This window comes from Triticum dicoccoides, chromosome 7B (genome assembly GCF_002162155.2).
Source record: "Triticum dicoccoides isolate Atlit2015 ecotype Zavitan chromosome 7B, WEW_v2.0, whole genome shotgun sequence".
Taxonomy (NCBI): Eukaryota; Viridiplantae; Streptophyta; class Magnoliopsida; order Poales; family Poaceae; genus Triticum; species Triticum dicoccoides.
In genome coordinates this window covers 704,778,949-704,792,210 of record NC_041393.1, presented here as the reverse complement: position 1 = coordinate 704,792,210, position 13,262 = coordinate 704,778,949, and the positions used below count along the sequence as shown (strand labels likewise).

At 44.6% G+C, this 13,262-nt stretch overlaps 1 pseudogene; it reads right to left on the bottom strand.

The window, feature by feature from the left end:
- Positions 1-5,718: 5,718 nt before the first annotated feature.
- LOC119339462 lies at positions 5,719-12,408 on the bottom strand (annotated as a pseudogene).
- Positions 12,409-13,262: the final 854 nt, after the last annotated feature.

Genomic DNA, 13,262 nt, shown 5'->3' with positions numbered 1-13,262 from the left:
TCTTTTTACCATCCAATTATTACTTTTCCTTGTGTTGACATTGGTATAATAGTCCTCCTTAACTACCATTATCGATGCTTGCCATCATTGTCCTTACAAAACTTCCCAGACATCATCCCTAGCCCTGGTGGTGGCCTTGGAGCTTTGGTTCATGGGGCTGGGACCCTCCTCGGGCAGTTGCCGCAGCTGAAACGGCAGGGGCTGGCGGTTTTGGGTTGGGCATTGTGGAAGATTGGGACCCTGTGTGGCCTCTCATGCTTGGGAAGTCGGCTGTCCACGGTGAGGCCTCCTTTGGTTTACAGGAATTTCGTAGGAATTATATAGGATAGGATTCCTATGGGAAAACTCATATGACTCCTATTCCTATGATATTCCTATCCTATGAACCAAAGGAGGCCTGAGATCTGAGCTGCCGCGATGGATTTTTCACGATACAGTTCTGCTTTTTGGCTTGAATCGGTACGCATGCAATTACACCCTAAGCTGCTGCCTTAATTCTGAATCCCTCTCCGCCTGAGCTCTCATTGAATATATGGAGGGAATACATATAGTGTAAAAAACACTCTTATATTATGGGACGGAGGGATTGTGTATCACAGGATTGTCCTTTTTTCTCCAATGTTTTTAGCTATTGGCTGTTCTATTCATGTGGTTAACGAGAAGCTGTTGTTTTGCTTGTCTTGTCCTGCCAGATGCTTCTTCAAAGACGAAGTTATGATCAGCAATAACTGCGTTTTCTTAGAACTGAAGCTCATACTGCGTTGGTTTCATGTTTGGTCAGAGCAGCATTTATTTTGCTGGTCATTAGTCTCTTTTTAAGCTGCTGCTGTCAACTTGCCACATTTTGATTCATTAGCGAGGAACTGATTCCTCGCAGGTTGTTTAAAATGATTGTCCAGTCAACTGCATTCGTTTGTTTAAAAATGTCATATTTTGTCTAATCATGATTGAAGGTGCTCTTGGAGCTTTTGCTTGGGTCACCTGGGATCTGTATGTTAGCCATTTGTTGTTGCCGTGACCTTCTCCCTCGCTCGCAGGAGCTCTCTGTACTTCTCTCTCTCACAGAGACTGAAGAAGAAAGGAGGAAGAAGAAGCTGCAGTGGACACGGCGAGTGTTTCTTCCGGCGCACGAACGCCCTTTTTCACGTGAGCACGAACTCAGCTCGCACCAGAACCAGTACACAGGAGGGAGCTATATAGCACACACACGCCACACCCCACTCCGGCCTGCTCGCTCACGACGCGTTCCCACGATCCGCATGCCCAGGCCGCGCACACGACGCGCTCCTATGCGCTCGACGCGGCCGGATTCCACATGCATCGCCCGCGTTCGCTCGCCAACTACCAAGCATGCACACACACCGGTCATGCACGCCACGCTCCCGATCCGTCCCGCGTGCACACCTGCACGCCCGACGTGACCGCCGTGGCTTATGCCCAACACTCACCCCCTAAGCCACGAACTACAGGAGACCGACGTCCTCGATGCTGCCGTCCGCCCGCAGCGCGCGCTCCGCCGCGCCGTCCACGTCGTCGTCGTTGTAGTCGCCACCGCCCCGACGTCGCTGCCACGCATGTCACCGTGCCGCCGTGCCCTTCGCCGCGCACACCCCACGTCCTCGTGCTCCTGCCGCGCACGTACGCGATCTGCGCACCAGGTCCAGCGCCTCGACGTGGTCCTCACCCGCGGTCCCGACGTGCCCGCTACATCTAGCGCGCGCCCATACATGCGCCCGACGCGATGAGCTCGTCGCTGCGGCTTGTTCTGCCACGCTTCGCACGCCACCAGCCCGCGCCATGATCGCGCTTCGACGCGACCAACGCGGCCCATCCGGCGTGTCCCGGAGCTTGGCCTTCCCTTCGCCGAGCCGCACCGCGCCACCGCAGCCTCTGCGCCACCGCGCAGGTCCGCCGCGGCCGCCGCGCTCTCCGCACGCCCGGCATCACCGTGCTCCGCCGCCGCACGGGACGAGCGCCATCGTCGGCGAGCTCCTCCGAACCCGATGCTCTGATACCAATTGTTGTTGCTGTGACCTTCTCCCTCGCTCGCAGGAGCTCTCTGTACTTCTCTCTCTCACAGAGACTGAAGAAGAAAGGAGGAAGAAGAAGCTGCAGTGGACACGGCGAGTTTTTCTTCCGACGCACGAACGCCCTTTTTCACGTGAGCACGAACTCAGCTCGCACCAGAACCAGTACACAGGAGGGAGCTATATAGCACACACACGCCACACCCCACTCCGGCCTGCTCGCTCACGACGCGTTCCCACGATCCGCATGCCCAGGCCGCGCACACGACGCGCTCCTACGCGCTCGACGCGGCCGGACTCCGCATGCATCGCCCGCGTCCGCTCGCCAACTACCAAGCATGCACACACACCGGTCACGCACGCCATGCTCCCGATCCGTCCCGCGTGCACACCCGCACGCCCGACGTGACCGCCGTGGCTTATGCCCAACACCATTGTCTCCCTTCTCTATATCTTATATATTTTCAAATTTATTCAGTGTTCTTTGGTTTTGTTTTCGTTTTGCCAAAGGTTGGACTGATATGTGTTTGGTTTCATGGTGGAATAGTATGCCACTGTCCAATGTCACATACCTGATTATTTAGCATCGGAACCCCATTTTTCATGGGATAAACAAGCGAGCGGCACTTCCCCTTTTCTGTTTGGGGTAAAGGATCCCATTTGGTTGATGCTGTGCTGTGATAACCTGGTGGGCAAGTTTATGTTTTTCTTCTGGTTCAAACACGAAAATTTATGTTATCCTGTTTTTATTTGGCCTGCAGTGACTCCTTTTGTCCGAAGTGAAGAAATGTCAGTTGCTTCTTTCATTGCAGTAATGCGACCATCAGTCCGAATTAACTTCTGGACACAGCATATTTGTTTCCATTGTGTGTTGATGAGTTCTATTCTTTACTGTATGGCTATGATGATTTTTGCGCCCCTTGTGGTGCTGGAGATCTTTCACCATATCCTGAGATGGAGATGTTTTTACATCTCCTAGGTTGGTTCCGTTCAACTCTGCTCAGCTAGACAATTACTCCCTCCGTTCCAAAATACATGACTTCCATTTGTCTAAATATGGATGTATCTAGAAACTAAAACATGTCTAGATACATCTACATTTTGACAAATGGAAGTCATGTATTATGGAACGGAGGGAGTAGTCATTAAACTAGGAGGCCTTGCTCTGCAGCATGTTACCAGTTGTGGCTATTTGTTGCTGGGTGAAGAAAGAGGGAGAGTTTTTTTTTTTTGCTGGAATATCACCAAAGAACTAGCCATGGACAGAGGTGCATGGAAGTTCTCCATGTGCCAGAACCATGAGTAGGTTTCAGTATCTTATGGGTTTCAGATCTAGCCTATCCCAACTTGTTTGGGACTGAAAGACTTTGTTGTTGTTTTACTATCTGAAGCATTTTCCAACTTCGGTGATTCATGGTGGGGTAAATCTGAGCCATTCAAACAATACTCCAAAATTTTCCTTGATTTTGTGAACTATTCCTTGTGCGCCATGTGTTTGTTATGATACCTGTGTTTTATACTTCTTTTGTCAGATTATTATAGTAATTGGATCAGTGAGTATTCTAAAAAACAGCTTGATTTTCCTGAACAGCTTTTGTGTGTTTTTCTCATGTCGAAAATTAAGTCGTATGTACTCTTCTGTACATTGTGGGCCTGTAGCTTGAAAAGTGAACCTGGCGTTACCTATGGCTCTGGTTCTTTTTGTGGACCTTCTCGAAGGTAAGATGGCGTGAAATATTTTCATTGAACCAATTTAAAAGCAGTTTCTTATTGTTGCTATTGTTCAGTTTTTTTGTTCCTATTTTTGCCTCCATTATCATTTTTTCTTGTATTGACATTTGATAGTGTTGTCCTTGTTAACTTTAACCTTCGATGCTTGCCATTCCAAGCCCCAGCAATGAGGAAGGGTTCTGGCTGAAACAGCAGGGGTTGGTGGTTTGGGGTGGGAATCGGTAGCCCTTTGCATCATCTATCTGGCTGGCTGGCTGGCTGGCTTGGGTGATGGTGATCAAACATGGCTGACATAAACCTGTCTCCGACTATTCGAGGAGCTGAGGGTATAAAAATGTGCTCTCCCCTCCTTTGGATCTTTTCATTCTCACCGAATATTGATATGGCTCCTTGTTGATTCATTCCTGACGCCTTCTTATGTTTAGTTTGATAAATTGTCGTAGTTTGGCATTCGCCTATCTCATTAAGAGCAGCTACGCACAAATCACCTCATGTGGTGTTCAGTTTGCCTTCTCATGATTTTGTGGTCCATGGAGGGTGCCAATTCGGTGCATTCGGGCTTTTGCTTAAGCTCGTATCACTCTGGTGGTCTGTGGTCCTACTACTGGTAGTGGTTGAATGTGTTCACTCCTTTTAAATGTGTGAAACATGATGTGCAGCAAATTTTTCCCATTACTGTGTTCCAAACATGCCCTCTTTTCCTGTCTGTGCATGTCCTCCTTTACTACACCATTAAATTTTTACTGGTTCTTTTGGCAGTGATGCACATTGAAGTCGGAAGTTATCAATATCTTTTCTACTGTTTTGGCACAGCACAGCAGCTGCTAACTGGCCTCAAAGATTACAATTTGGATGGTTAGCCTTTTGTCGATGACCTTTTTAATGCTTTTAGAAGCCAAAATATGTGGAGAACAACCATATTGTCATATGCCAGCATATACCTCTTATGATTTCATGTTTTGCAGAAGTACCATTAATACCCCCAGTCCCACAATGTAAAATCGTTTTCCAAGAAACGATCTTATATTGTGGGATGGAGGGAGTAACTTTTTATAAACAGGCCAACTCTGCGCCTGTCGCCCAATGGATATACTTGAATAAAAATGACCTTCAACATCTGAAATTTGAACTGATCTTTTTCTTGTCTTCTGTTCATTCTTTTTCTGTTCTTCCTTTGTCTTGAATGGCTGTGATAATTCTTATCTTATTTGGTACTTTGTTTGCTTGTTTCATTTGCTATTTGATCTTCGATAATTTCATTTTGCCACTGTACTCTTTATCTAGTTATCAGTTTGTACCCTTTTGGGTACTCTTTACTTTTTTTTTGTTGAGAAGTACTCTTTACTTTACTGATTTCAACTTCAGTGTTCTTCCTTTGCCCGGCGGCGGCGAGGGGAGAGGGAGGGCAAGGGGCTGAGGACCGGCGGCGAGGGAGGGGAAGGGGAGCCAAAGGGGAAGTGTTAGATTGAGCGAGTCATTCCAAGTGGCATGCGAGCAGCTAGCATTGGAGCTAGGCACCGCCTTTAGGTTCAGTCAAGACTTACAAAAAAAAATCTCAACCTGGAATAATCTCTATCTCTATCTTCTCTTCTATACTACTTAAAAAGAATGTAAGGTTCTCATTTTACATTTCTTCCCACTACCCCTTCGTTCAACCTCCCTATGTATGATAATCAATCAACTTAATTTAATTACCTTCTTAACCAATTTCACTTTAATTTAATTACCAAACTTCTGATCAAAATTATAAGGTAATCCATGGCAGAATTTAATAAACATTTATTTACAAAATCACATTATTATGGACATATAAATCACAAGCTTTGTTCTATTTATTAGAAAAGTGTGCAAGCACAACACTGAACATTACAAACATTCAAACATCACGTCTATGATTTACCATTCGATGCTGCGCAACATGACAACACCACACCGCTCCTTCCACCACCAGAATCTTGCATCATGCCGCAGCAGCTCGAGACTGATGTTCAGATAGGCTTTCCAAGTACTTATCCACGATGTCCAAACCACACATTTCCTTCACGAGCGTCATCGGTGCAGGGACGTCGAGCTGCAACGTGAGCTGCGAGCTTCCAAAATCCTTCCTCACTGCTCGGATGGCTTCTCTCACCGCGCAATGGACGGATGATGCGAGAACCAAGGCAGGTTCCCCCGAAGCTGACAGAGGCAAACGTGGTTTGATTACCTTAACTAATGATATTTTTCATCTGGCAAACAAGTGAAATATATTCATGTTGTTGCTTCGGGAAAGAGATCACACTCCTACCTTTTGACGAGAGCACGCGGCTCTTGTGGTATCCGGTGTTGAGCACCTCGGCATTGAACTGCTTTGGGACGGTGTCGACGCTCGGGATCTTGTAGACCCATCAGCGTTTGTTTTGTTTCGTGTTCTTCGCTTATGAAGAAGCCAATTCCTTGTATAAAGGAGCCTTCAGTCTGTCAGATGATGATAGAGATCAGATATGAATATATGATTCCGTCGTTTACTATAATGAACAACAACTCTGATCAGGGCTGCAATATAAATATCCATGTTAACTGCCAAATGATAAAAGAAGAGCATAGCTCAGTGAAAAATATCTCAAACCTGGCCCAAGTCCACTGCAGGGTTCAAACTCTTTCCATAGTCATACACAAGGTCGCTCCGTAGTTAAGTAATAGCTCCTGTAAGAAGATCAATCTCTACCTGGATTTTTAGTAAAAAGGAAATCAGAAAAGTATCACAATATCATCCATATGAAGAACATCCGGTCATTATTGAACTATGCTAGTGTGATTGACATTTAGCAGAATTTTTTTGTACCTCACTTATACCTGCCCCATAGTTGAGATAGGCACTAGATTCTTGGCTAGGTACCCAGAATGCACCCGAGGACAAATTAACATTATCCTTAACGGCCTATTTGGTAACAATAAATCATACGACGACCAAGTGTTAGCACATTTAAAGATAACAATTTCCACACATAAATATTTTACTTCCATGTAGCATAAAAAACGGAGGGAAATAAACAAATAACCTGAGCAATCAAAGCATCCCATGAAACAGCACCACCCGATTGCTGCTTGAGCTTCTCCATGACTGGCTTCAATCTGTCAACCAGCATGTTGCAGCCTTGCAGGCCTCAAGAGTTGCTGCACAACTAGATTCAGACGAAGTGTTACCAGCGGTGAGCCCATCTTGGATCAAGTTCGGCGTGTCAGCCTGAAGAACACACATCCTATCAAGAAGGAATTCACATCCATCAGGCCACAACTGTCCCAAAGAGAAAACCGCCATCTGCTGTTCTTTGGTCCACAGTCCTTGCCCAATCTCAACACCTCCAACCTCCACCAGGACGGAACCACCATTGAGCACATACACTCTTCCAGGAGCCTTGATGCCACCTTCAAGATGAGGGGCACACAAGAGATACCCCTCTTGCGCCACTTGTTGCAGTTGTTAAACTGCTTGCTGGATTCGGCTCGATGCAGGTAGCTCGACGTCATGAGCAACATATCGAAGATAGAATGCAATGTGTACGTAGAAGCTTCGCCTGCGCTTTCTGGATAGAACAACACAAGACTGTCATAGGTTTGGAAATTCTTTTGTCTGACACTAATTAGCATCGAGTGACAGCACCGTAGCAACATGCTCGATTATGGCTTCAGCGACACATGAGCCCTGCGTGTCTCCAGGAGCACGCATTGCCGACTTGGATGTGGTGTTTGTCTTACAGACCTTGATGTCAAACGAGAGAGCACCCTAGTTGTATTTCTTCAGGCCTGACATCATATACTCTGGCATTAGGGAGCTCATGTCTGGAGAAATCCCAGCGTTGATCAATATGTCCAGGTGCGATTCTCCCATCAGACTTGAAACCAACAGAGTAATATGCTTTTATGGGGTGCCGACCCCCGATCATGATCATGTCAGTACTGCGATTTAGATACATCCACACCAGACGACGTAACTTGAAGGCACAAAGTGCAGCTGCTGTTGCTACCTATAAAAGCATATATTGTTGGATCACTGAGCAGCAACAGTTAAAATGGTCAATGTTTTGGTTTTCATGGAAGCTAAATGAACGGTAAAATGAAGCTCAAATGGACAAACTTATGTTAGAAGCCATCATTAGAACTCTAATCTCCCGTAAAAAATAGCAATTATTCATATAAAAGTAGTTGTTAGATTCTTTCAGTTGCACACACATGCTTTGAATTTGTTTTGCCACACTATTGCACTACTGTTCAAAATAGTTTGATTCTTACTTACAGTGTGTGATCTGAATGACTTCCCACCAAAGCCTCCTCCAACCCTTCTTGTAATGACACACACATTGCTGAATGGAACGTCGAGGCACCTCGCTATGACACTCTGCACAGCCTCAGGGTATTGTGTTGAACTGTAGACCACCATATTGTTATCTTCATCTGGAATCGCTAGTGCTGTTTGTGTTTCCATGTAGAAGTGGTACTGAGAGGCAAGTTTCACCTGCAATCATCGAAGTTATACATATTAATGCATGCCACGTAGTATTCTCCATGGGTCCCGTGAACTCACATTTTATTATGGAAAGAAACAATTATGGAACTTATTATATAACTGTGACAAAGTTGCATCACAGCAACCCAAACTTCCATACAGATGCTAAGTTAGTGTCCAAATTTAAATGGCAACTATCAAAGAAGATTCAAGAATCAGCTAACTATAAACACCACACTAGACATTTAAGCTAATTAAATTAGAGTGACTATAAAGTTATACGCAATAAAAAGAGGTGTCCACAAGGTCAGCATCATAGATTTTGGCAGGTCTAAATATGCTTGTGCTTTCTCAAATTTGATGCTATCTTTCTGTATTAATATAATGCAGTAGTATGTATGCTTCAGTTGATCATATCAAATTTAAATTTTATCGTTGTTAAGTGTAAAAACTTCCATTCACTTTTGAGTAATGCAGGTGAGATGTCAGTATGACAAGGTCTCAGGGCGTGTAGAATTAGCATACTTCTATTGAGAGGAACTTTGGCCATGCCCTTGAAAAATTCACCGACTTGTTTTGGATATTTCTCAGGAGGAACTTCGAAATAGCTACTGTGTTGTACTGTTTGTTCTACAGTTAAGATTGGTGGCTTCAAATCTTTCGTGTCATATTCAACAACCTCCTGTTTTCCTGCCAAGTTGGCTTATCTCTGAGTTTCTGCAATCTGGCTAAAAGTCCACATTTTAGTGAGATCAGCACTGAAGAACTATACAATAAAAATTATTTCTAAATTGTTTGTGATTCCTATAGACCAAAAGGTAGCTAACGCTTACTTGTAATTAGAGGCAAATTTCCACATAAATAATTAGTTAAATTTAAGAAGATTAACCCCTGTGTTCAAAATTAAATATGGTCATACTGTGTGAAAATGTGAAAAAAAAATATAATGACTTTTTTGCACATCCAATTGTATTGAATTTCAGTAAGCAATCTTGTTCCGAAAGAAACAGAGATATGAGTGTTGTTAGGCGTTTAATTAACCCAATCTAATAGGGGTTTTGTTAGGGTATTTTACAAGTAAAATTTTGGATGTAAATATACAGATATCTTTTCAATGAACAACTGTGTGATATTAATGTTTTAGTATTTCAATTTGTACAGGAACATAAAAAACTTATTTTATAGAGGAATAATGAGGAAAATTCAATTTATAAATTGACTTTATTATACAGGAATTTATTGATGAGTAAACATTAAAAATATGGAAAGATAAGTACCACGACACCAAGAGCTTGTCCAACATACTCAGCAACTGGAGCACCAAATAGTGGCTCATCCCCAAACATGAAGCTTGATCCAATATTTTGACCTCCACCAGGAATATCCTTCACCTAAACAACCGCGAGGACCTTCTCTGATGCTAAAGAAGGCTTGAATTTGATATTCTCGACATATGCAAGAGGCCGTGTGCTGTAAATAAACTCTCCATAGAGGCAATTTTTTGGAGCAAGAATATCATCTACATATACCGCCTCCCCTGCATTACAGAAAATAAATTATACCGTTCTGTACCTAATCCCGAAGGAAGGATAATTTGGAGAGGAAAACTTCTAGACCCCATTAAGAATTCTGATGATGTGAGCTAACCACATACCAGATGCTTGAAGCTCAACTGCATATTTCTTAATCGGCTCACCAACTGGTTTATATTCATCACTGGAAACTGTTTCTCGACGTGAAGACAATGGAAGGTTACAAATATCGTCTGTATCTAAAGAACCAGCAGAACTAATATTCAGAGTTTTTCCAGGCCCTTTGATTCCTTTAGCAAATGGAGACAAGTAACTGAAGAGAAATCCAACAGCCACACTGACTCTGTATTCAGGATGTGATGTTCCTTCCATTGGTACAATTGTTTCTCTAAGGAGCTGAACTGCTTCAAGCACAACAGATGGAGTGAGTACTTTTCCGGTTAGGTGTTGTTCAACTTTTGTTGGTCTAATAGCATGTTCTGTCCCATAGGCACCAAAGGCCATGTGTAGGTTACTCAACACAAGATCACCAGATGATTCATTCAGGGAGACATGGCCTAGCATATCAGTGTTAATATATGAAACAACATTGCCAAGAGGGCGCGGTGCCGCTCGGTAAGTTTCGAAGATCACATTACTTTCTTTCTGAGAATCTGAAGCCCAATTTGGAATAAATATGCTCAGGAGCAAATGTACTGGGATCAAGAGGAGGCTGCTCCAGAAACTCTTCAAAAGTTACCTCTAGTGTTTCTGAATAAACCTGAAGACGAATAGTTGAAGCAGCACCAAGAAGTACGGTCGCGATGTCCGAAGGAAACGGGTATTTCTGCGCTAGAACTATGTTCCCACCAAGGCTTGCTGTGTTGCGGACAAATGATGTGGCCACCTTGCTCATGTGCTCGGCGAGTTTTCTGAAAACCACACTTTCATTTGCACATGATGTGGATCTAGCTTCTTGCTCAAGTATCTCAATAGTTTTAGAAATTGGTGTAGCTGCCCCAACTCCAATGCCAGTATCTTTCTTCCAAATAACTGAAAGTTCAGAATGCCACCTATGTCAATATACTTGTTACATAAATCCTGATCCTTATATAACTTTACACCAGCACTTGTGTTCCACACAACCACTTTAACTGCGTAGACACTAAATAAGCTAGAATTCAACAGGTCATAATATTGCTTGATGCTTTTAGGATGATACCAACCCTCTCCAGAGACCGTGACATCAAAACATCAGTTAGATGCAGGATCAAAGATTTTATCTCGGATTTCAGGAAGTCCGGGAAAGTGCAGACTCCACCGCCAAGAGTGTAAGCTGGCAACTTGCTAACGTTGGCGTCCTTATCACCTTTCTTCCAGAATATATTGAGGCCAAATCCTCCAGGTCAACATCTGAAGAAATTTTTTTGCATGAATCGACAATCGGTCGGTAGTCGGTACATCTACACATGTTGCCTGAGAAAGCCCTTTCTGCTTCAGATACCGTCAACTTTGAGAACCCCTTTCGTGGTTCGGGCCTCTTGGATTTGTCAGCATTGGCAAGAGAAGTGAAAATAGACATGCACATGCCAGGAGTGCAGAAGCCACACTGAGAAGCGTGGAACCCGACCATTCTTTTCTGAATAGAATGGAAACCATCTTGTGTGTTTCCCAGGCCTTCGGTGGTGATGTCTGAGCAGAGATTTATGTTGTAGAGCAGGGTCAAACATGAGCTCGCGGAGAATTCGGCCACTTCATCTTTTGTTGGATTATAGGTTGCTATAAGGACTACACAAGCTCCACATCCACCTGCAATAGAGCACAATTATACAATTAGTCTTGGCATTCGATATCCGCCTCTTTTCGGATGAATGAACATAACATGCCAGTATATCCTCTCTCTCTTATCATGGATCTGGAGGGACCGTCCGAACCAAAAGGACCAGAATTTGCGTGAGAACTGAACAAATATAACCAAATTTATTGTTGTTTAAGTATATATTTATATCAATTTGGTTTGGATTCTTAGTTCAAAATCTGAACTTGTATCTAACAAAAGAACAACATTGAAGCATACGGATCCAAAGTACACAATGAATGCCGATGCACAAACCGCGGGCGATATGATAATACATATATGACCCTTATATAACCAGGTTCTTAACAAGATTTCTGCATATAAGCTTTATCACTACCGCACCCGCATGGGCGGAGTTTATATGTTCGAAACAGGGTCACCATGACATATATACTTTGATGTTTGAATACTATGCTGCATCGAGCTGGTGAAACCCACACAGAAATACAAAATCGAGCCGAATTTGCTTATATCTCCGGTGATCGAAACGCTGTCATGTACAAGTACAAAGGTACCCACCCACAATCCCCACTTACGTGGTTAAATGTCACTCACTCGTGCTCTTAATCGCAGGACATAGTTGCATTACCTCAATGTGAAGTTGTGGAAGTAAGCAAGTAATACAGCTTCGAGGGTTTGGGGCTCCGGGGCTCCGGGGAGAAGGAGGGGCTCGATGCTGGCGGCGTGGCTGCCGCAGGTTCCAGCAGGCTCATCGAGAAAAACTGACGGAGCTAGGTGGCGGCATGATGGATCTGTCATCGCGGAGACCGGATTCGGCATCCTCGACGATGCCATCGCACCCACGACTGCCGGCTGTCGTCCTGGCGTGCATCCCCGAGAGTCACTACCGGAACAGGGCCATATCCCGACGGCCAAAACAATGCCGACGGCCCCCGTCGGCTTCTTCGGTGATATGCCGACAGCCTGGTTCTGGCCGTCAGCGTACAAAGGCCGTCGTGTTACGCAGAGATAAGCCGACGGCACCCGTCGGCATAGAACGGCTGTCGGCCTAGCTACATCTACGCCGACAGCTGCCGTCTGCTTACAAAGGCCGTCGGCATACCCGTGGGGCCCGGCCACCCCCTGGCTAACGGCGTCAGATCTATGCCGACGGCCGAGACGGGGGGCCGTCGGCATAGGTCCGCAGGCCACGTCATCGATCCAGGCCGCACCGTGCAGAGCCTATGCCGACGGCTGCCATCGGCATATCTGCCACGTCAGTGATCCGCGGCACGCTGGTCGAATCTATGCCGACGGCTAGGCCGTCGGCATAGTTAGATTTTTTTTCCGTACATATTTTTTAATGCTTTTTTATGTATTATTATATCAACTAACATGTAGCATGTTAACTATAAACATACATATGAATATATATGTAGTTTGTATTTTTTTCATATATTATGAATATATATATATATATATATATATATATATATATATATATAGTTTGTATTTTTTCGAGCACGTTAATAATGTGCGGTCATGTTCTTTTAATTATAGATCCTTATATTTACTAAAATCAAAAACAGCTATGCCGACAGAAGTTTTGTGGCAGTTGCAAACGCCCGACACCCGTCTCCAGAGAGTGACCCCCCTCACATCCACGGTGTGCCCCCCCTCCTGGACGGCGCCGCCGCCGGCACCTGGAA